Raw genomic sequence first — 8,607 nt, forward strand, 5'->3', positions numbered from 1 at the left:
ATGCATTGCACATGTTAAGTTAGTATAAACATAAAAGCTGTGTAACTACAATTATGTAAACAATCTATACAAACATGCCATAAGTTAAACATATAATAACTTATGTAAGCAAATGAAACTATTTGACATCAGCATCAGGTTTGTAAAACTTAAAATTAAAAAACAACAACATGCATTTAGTAAGTTGAAGCGTAGGTCTTCGAAACTTAACTTACTTATAAGCATATCATGGAAGTTGCATATTATTACACAAAAAAACAAATGTCTTACTGTTATTACTGTTATATACGATTTTCGTTAAACATTAATTACATATTCTCGCATGAGATGGTAGGCACTACTACATTATCGCCAGAAATACTATACTATATATACTACATAGTATACATGTTCTCATTAGTTATGTAAATACGCATCGAACATATGCATGTGAAATACACCGTCAAGCATTTACAAGTAATTAGAAACAGATGTGGGGGTATCATTATGTCCAGCTTATATATGAACACGTATACACAGATTGCGTCTATGTTCATTACATTAAATAGAATGGACGATTTCGAGTGTTATTTCAGGCAGTGCATATTTTTCCGGTTTTTAGCTAGTATCGACACACAAAGTTATACGTAATTGAAAAGGGACAACTACGTAAAGGTAAACGTACGTATACGTAAACAACAATTTTATTTGAGCAATATTGAAAGCGACAACGGATGATGGTATATTTGATTTGGTGTCAGGTTCACATAAATAAGAAAATAAACTTAATACGTGCAGTTTATGCGATTCAAATTGTTGGGTTTATACTAAATAAACTTACGGTTGGTATTTACACTAACTATGTCTGTTTTTTTGGTGTTATAAGTTCGATTGTTTTGACTTATTTTAATATTTTGAGCTAACCACACGAGCAAGATTATTTATTGGAATCATTTGTTGAAATTGGGTCACTCTATTAGGGTCAAATATATAGCAATATGGTGATTGTTTTCATTTGATTGGAATGGAATAGGTTCTTCATTTTTATAATTATTATATTTTTTTAAACGTCCGTTGTGATTATTATTCATGACTCTATTTATCAGAGTTGTATTCACGATAACTCCATATAGCGACACAATCCACACAACATTAATCTTGAAGCAGAGGTGGTTGAACACTGTGCAATTTTTTTTGAATACATATTCATATGCAACACGCATAAAGTTGCATCTAATTCAAAGGACATGCTAAAATGATGAAGACGTTTGCTTTGGACGAATTGTATTCGACAACCCTTACTTTGAGTTATTTGATTAACGGGCAGAGCGATACTCTAACTTAAGTTTACAATTGTGTGTCTATTTGTTTAATAATAGTTATTTATAATTAATAGTAATGTAAACCTTAATTAAACGGAGATACACATTATAAAAGTACAATATCCTTACATGAATGCACGTATGCACTTCCTATAAGAATCGATGTCTTAAAACAAAGTGACTCATTTATATATATAGGCATTCTAAGACGGTTTGCATCCAACATGTGCTACTACTTTTATCATTCTAATACCATTTAATATGGCCGAGTATCACATTTTCGATTTTGTTCTTAATAATGTCATGTCCATGTTGTCTTAATTTATATCAAACATTATCCCAAGAACTAAACCATAATTAGCTTTCCATGTCATTTTTAATATAGTTTTTATTGATTTAGTATTATATTTCAAAGATTCTATCCAAATTAAAGTAGATGTTTGTCCAAATTTATGTTAAGTCCAGATTATCTTGAACAGTCATGAAACATGTCTATCGCACAAGTAACGGATGATTCTTATTAGAGATGCATCATCAGCAAAGTTAGATATTTTATATTCTATGTCCTTGATTTAAAAAACATATTTCCTGACCGTCTCTTACTTCAAAAGCAAGTATTTCTGCATATGTATTGAACACGTAATCGATAAGTGGGTCTCCTTGACGACAGCCCCTCTCTACACAGAAAGTATTTGACAAAAATCCATGTATTTGTGTGGAAGTCATTTTATTATGAAAGAACATTGATATCCATGTTTGAAACAGTGGTTCGACATTAAAAACCAAATGGCTGCTTCAGTGAACTGAAAATAAAAATAAATAGTGCGTGGTTTTCATAATATATTGCCATTAGTTTGCCAGTTATAGTATTATCATCAGCATAGTTTAAGATATCGTATAATAATATAGTGTTTCACCGATAAATGACCCATTTATGGACCCGGTTAATATTTTTAGATTTAAATATCAAGTTATGGTTTAATCGGTTAATCAATTAAGTTTGAAGCTAGTTTGGAAACAACATTGTATAATGATTATGGTCAAAGAGTTGTTCACACACACATTTGCCTTGTTTTCTTTAGGAATGCAATTTATATTTTCATGTATTTGAGTTATGGACGTGTTTGCAATAATAACATAATTAATAATTCTTAGAATGGCGTGATCTAACGTCGTTCAAAAAAACCTGAAATACATTGTAAATCATCACTGGATCCATCAGAACCTAGAGTTGTCATGTTTCGTATGTTTAAGCTATCAATACTTCTTCAATATTAAGAAGTCTTTCTTAAGAACGAATAAGAGATCCTCTTTATCTTAATGTATTTTCCCTCGAATGTTTTAATTAATTGTGCAGTTCATGTAGTTGGTCCATATTAATTTCAGTTTATGATTATTGAAGACTATTACCTTTCTGTATTAAATTATATTTATGGTATTTATTCAATGTAGCGTCATGATGTATTGAAATCTGTATCCTCTGATTCCCAGTATCGTTTCTTGTCATTTTTGGTTTTTAATGGCAAACTGTATGTTGTTATTGTGAATGTTTTCTATGTTTTCTATGTTTTCTATGTTCTTGATGGGAATACAAAACTGTTGTTTAAAATTATCAATCAAATTAGTAATGCTGTTTAAATGTATGGTGTAATAGTGTTAAACATATCCAGGCATACTATTGGATAGTGCCGTTAAGATATATGAAATGTGTCAGTTATATAGTTATCTCGAATAATAGTATGAGTGTGTGTCTAGCGTTTTTATAAGTATTATTTAATGCATAATTTAAATTGTCAAAGTTTACCTTAAACACAATAACAGTATTTTTGTCCGTTTGAAAATATATTATCTTTTTAAAGAGGTCTGAAAAAAGATGGGTGTGCCATATATAAGTTTAATCCAGCAGTAAGAAGTTACCAAGAGAGGCATTTTCCATTTTATGTACTGTTATTTTGTTTTCAGACCAAAAAAAAAACACCTCTTGAATTCAAAAGCCCAAAACTAAAGTAACATTTTCCACCCCATGTTGAGTAAATATATTGTCATATCTGGAGTAAAAAACATTCTTGAAGATTATAAATATGCGCTTGTTTTGCTTTAAAAATCAATAATATATCTACGGTTGTAACTGTTATTAAGCCAATAGATAGAGGATATTTGTTGGATTTGGTAAATTATCGACTTTAATTCACGAGTGATCATAGAAAATAATATGTTCACGAGTGGCGCAGCCACAGAATCCACAGAATCCAACAAATTTTCTTTTTATTTTATGCTCGTTTCACCGTTTCTTTACATTGTTAAAGAATTTCGCTTGGATAATGATTGCCCATAAGGTTGAGACGCAAGGGCTTTGGGGATGTAATATATAAGGGCGTAATCTACTAATATCGGTTTTGAATACTTCCAACGAGGATTGCACTAAATGGACATAATATAATAAGTTTCATACATCTAAAGTAATTGTATATGTGCCAAATTTAAAAGGAGTATATCACTAATCCGTGTACAATTATAACACATGGTACATACCAAACTAATAACCATCTTATGTAGATTTTTTATGATAACACAGATAGACATATATCTTGTATTTGTTTTTTATATTACCATGCCACTTGAATAATCGTTTGTTCTATACATACTATGTATGTGCTTTATACCAATTGACAATTGTCTATTGTATGAACTCAAACTTTTGAATTAAACTTTTTTGAAGTTAACATTCTATTTAAAGATTTCAAACAAATACATGTATGATATTAACAATAATACAATGCTGTTATATAATCAGAGATTTATTGGAAAAAAATGAACAAAACAATTTCATCAAATCTTAGGCAATCTATATAATGCATGTCATTGTGTGTTAAAACATTTAGAAATATAAAAAAATAACAAAAGAAAAAGGAAAATACATTTCCCCGTGTAAAGGCAAACAAGGATGTATACATTGTATTAACACATGGACAATGCATAGATAAAACATGTATAGGTGCATGCAGTTGTGTACACATTTGTTTGTGTGTATTACCAACAATTTTAACAACAAATGTATTAACACATGAACAAGGCATAGATAAAACATGCATAGGTGCATGTACTTATGTAGCATTTTTCAGTGTGTATCAACAAAATTGTAACAAAATATGTATGAGGCAGAGGGAATTATAGACAAATAGAGAAACAATAACTTACATTTTGATTAAACTTTATGACTCAAAAGTATATAAGTAACGGTACGCTATAAACACAACAACACAAAAAACTAACAACAAACATCAAGTTTAAATTATAAGTCTGGGAGACAATGGCATTAACTATTTTTACCCATTCACTGTCAAATTATCATATTCGATTTTAATTTTTTTTTTGCAACTGCTATGCTTGGAATGAATTTATTCATTTTACACTTGTATAAGTATAGCTTTATAAACAAAATAACCGTATGTATTGCTCTGGAAGATTTTTTTAGATATCAGAGGAGAAAAATTGTCTTCTTAATGAAAGGAAAAGATTGTCCAGGTAACGTTTCATTAATAATTCTTATTGAAATATGACATTGCCAGAATACGTGTTCTAGATTTTCCTCACTTTGTTTGCAAAAAGAACATAATGGATCAACAGTAATTGTCATTTTATTCAAAAGACTACTTGTTCCAATTATCCTGTGAATTATTCTGTATTGGAACCACTGAACCTTTACATCATTTATTATTAAACAGAAAAGCTCAAATATGCAATTTCATTCTTTTTCATTAACTTTGGTAGTTTAACCATTTCGGTTTTACTGATGGTTGTTCATTATTTTTATAAAGAATGGTATAACATATTTTTCCCCAGATTCTTTTTTCAGGATAAGTTTTAATAATGGTGGTAAAAAAAGTTTGATAGTGTGTTGGGATGGACAAGATGTATACTATGTTTTCATTAATTTACCAATCGCTCTTTTCAATCCTGTTTAATGAATGAAACTTATGTTCAAATTGTATATTGTATTTAATTCTATTTAATTCATCTAAACGTTAAAAAAAACAGTTTTTAATAAATCAACTATACAATGAATTCCAGCATTGAACTAAAGAAAAAACTGTTTTTTCCGATCAATGTATGTGGGTTATAAAATGTTGCATAATACAATAATTCTACTGTGTTGACTTCTAGTTTACCACAATAAATTGATTTTTTTTTAGAACATCTATCCAAAAAGGCTTTGGAATTATGTTGGATATATTTTAAACATAATGATTGCTGCAATTTTAAAGTTTATAAGAATCAAAATAAAGTTTTGTTACATCTAGGTTATATCTATCCAATAACCCCTAAAGAAGTGTATTTTTTGTGTAATCATGTAAGTTTAAATGCTGAAATAAATGCATTGCAATTTATCATTTTTATACATCTTTAACTATGTCTTTAACAATTGTTGTAAACTTGATTCTGCTATTCCCGTCCCAAATACAACTTAGAATTGAAGTTTTTAATGAGTTTAAAACTGAATTTGGTGGGTTAGGCAGTGATATGAACAAGTGATTGAATAATGACACAATACAATTTTACATTACATTACATTACAATTTTTACATTACAATTTTTTCCACTGGGTGTAAACATTATTTTTTTCCAGTTTTTCAGAATATTTTCTATTTTAACTTTTTTTTGGTCGTTATTTATTTTAATCATGTTTGATAAGTCAACATGGAAATTTATTCCAAGCATTTTAAAACTGTTCTGCATCCAATGTAATTCCCATGGTGTTTTATGGTATCGGAACTATATTTGTTCTTTCCAATCCATGCAACATTTGTTCATCAAAATTTACATTAAGCCCTGAAATATTTGTACAATCGTGTATACATTGAGAGTTTCATTTCATGATTGTTCAGTACCATCTAATAAAATAGTAGTATCATCCGCAAACTGTGATGATGTATGTTCAATTCCATGAATAGTTTAATCTTTTATATTCTTGCTATCTCTCAATACTAGTGAAACAACTTCAGCACAGAGAATAAAAATATAACATAAGAGTGGATCACCTTGTCTGCATCCCCTTTGAACAGTGACAATATTTGATAAGTAACCACACTGAGAAACATATGATTTAGAATCTTTATATAACACCTGACATCAACGTTTTATATCTTGACCGAATTGTAGAAAGAAAGTGCATTTTTGTACAAAGGATCACGCCAATGAATCGAAAGCCTTTTCGAAGTCTATTAAGATAATTAAACCTCTCATTTTCTTCAGTGTGCATGTAGTGTACTTTGTCATAATTTAATCTTGTATTTTCCCGTATGTATCTCCTTTTAATGAAACCAGTCTGGTCGTTAGGAATTAACTAGTCCATTAATATGTTTAATCTATTGGCTATTACTCCCGAGGCAATTTTATAAACAGTGTTTAAAATAGTAATTTGACGCCAATTGTGTATAAAAAGTCTAGTTTTACCACTCTTCGGAATACAGATTATGATACCTTGTGTTTGTGTTATAGATAAATTTCCACAATGAAATGTTTCATTTAAGGATCTGACAACAAAAACACCAATCTTGTTCAAGAACATTTAAATAAAAATCTGCATTAAAGCGAGAACTTCCTGGGCTTTAATTTACTGACATGTTCTTCAAAACTGTTGAAGCTTCTTCTAAAGTAATGCAACATTCCAATGAATTCGAATTTTGGGCAATTTATTCCTTTTGTGTAGTTATTAAAATCTCCATAATACCAATCACTTGTTATGCTTATAAAGAGACTCATAATAAGATGCTATTGTTTATAGGATACATTTTTTGTCCATTATTTCACTATCATCTTCTTATTTTAGTTTATTTATTGTTTTTGCTATAACATCACTTTTTTCAAGGGTGCAAAAATATTAAGATGGGTTTTCACCATTTTAAGTCCACTAAGTTTTTAATCTAATATTATAACTTTTTTATCGTGAACTTTGTATATTATTTATTTTATGTTTTAAATTTTTGAGTTTTTCAATGCTCTGATTTGATAAGTTTTTTTTCCAACTCTTTGAGTCTTTTTAATAGTTTACTTTCTTTTGATTGTTTTTTTTTCTTCATATATGACCCATATGAAATAGATTTAACTTCCATAAGCAGAGTTTCTAAAAAAAGTTGATCACTAATTGTAAACTGTAATTCACTGTCAGGAAATTCATGTATACTTCATAATTGTAATTTGGTATTGCATATTGAAGTTTAATATCATCATTTGTGTTTATTTCCTGTGCATACACATTGTCGGACAATAAAGAAGTAATATGTTTCAAGAGACCTGGTTTGTGAGAAATATTGCTAAAATACAAGTGTTAAGTCATAATTGAGTGACCTGACTGAATACTTGGTTCGATTTCAGTGGATTTAAAATGATGTAAAAGGTCTGGAGTGATTAACAAATATAACGAGTCTTGCCTGTTGAATTGGATTAGTTCTACGTCACGTAAATGTTTTCTTTGAATGGTTTTCGTGTCTGAAAGGATTTACAAGATTATAGCAATTTATTAATTCTAAAATTCTATTTTTAGCCTTATGATTATGAACATTTTTTTAATTAAAGTAGTCTTATCCAGGATCTATAACGAGGTTTAAGTCACCGCAAATGGTCAAGTTTTTCAATAATATCAAAGATATCAGAAAAAAGGATGCTGAGTCAGTATTTTGCCCATATAAAGTAAGCAACGTTAAGCGGAAGTCGATAATATAAATGTCGAGTGTAACACAATTACCATGCGAGTCAGCAATAGATTCATGTATTGTGTTATCTGTGCTCCTTGACATGAAGATACCTGTTCCTCTGGAATTAGCTGAACCATAGCTTAAAATGCATTGACAACCCCATTCTGAATAAATAAATATGCATAGCTGGGGTAACATGTGCGCCCTGCAGACAATATATATGAGCTCTTAACTCTTTAAAAAAATAAAAACTTTTATCCTCTTAAATTTCCCGTGTAAGTCTTTACAGTTTAAGGAAGCAATGCTTACATTGGTAGTCATTTGGTTAATGTCAGAATAATGATTCAAACATCAATAATCGATGTCTTCGAATTGTTAAAATAAATAAGGACATGTGTATTAACTGGAAAAGTATCTAGACATACAAAGGGAACACACTAAACAAAAACAGGAGAAAAAAAGATAAGTGGTACATAATCGGACATGAGAGATCTATAGAAATAAAGACACAATATGACCCAAATATAAATTTCAATGCGCAATTAAACAACAGTTTACATGTAAAGAAAATATATGTACAGGAAAGGTCATAACAAACAATACAAAATATA

Source organism: Dreissena polymorpha, chromosome 8, assembly GCF_020536995.1.
Source record: "Dreissena polymorpha isolate Duluth1 chromosome 8, UMN_Dpol_1.0, whole genome shotgun sequence".
NCBI lineage: Eukaryota > Metazoa > Mollusca > Bivalvia > Myida > Dreissenidae > Dreissena > Dreissena polymorpha.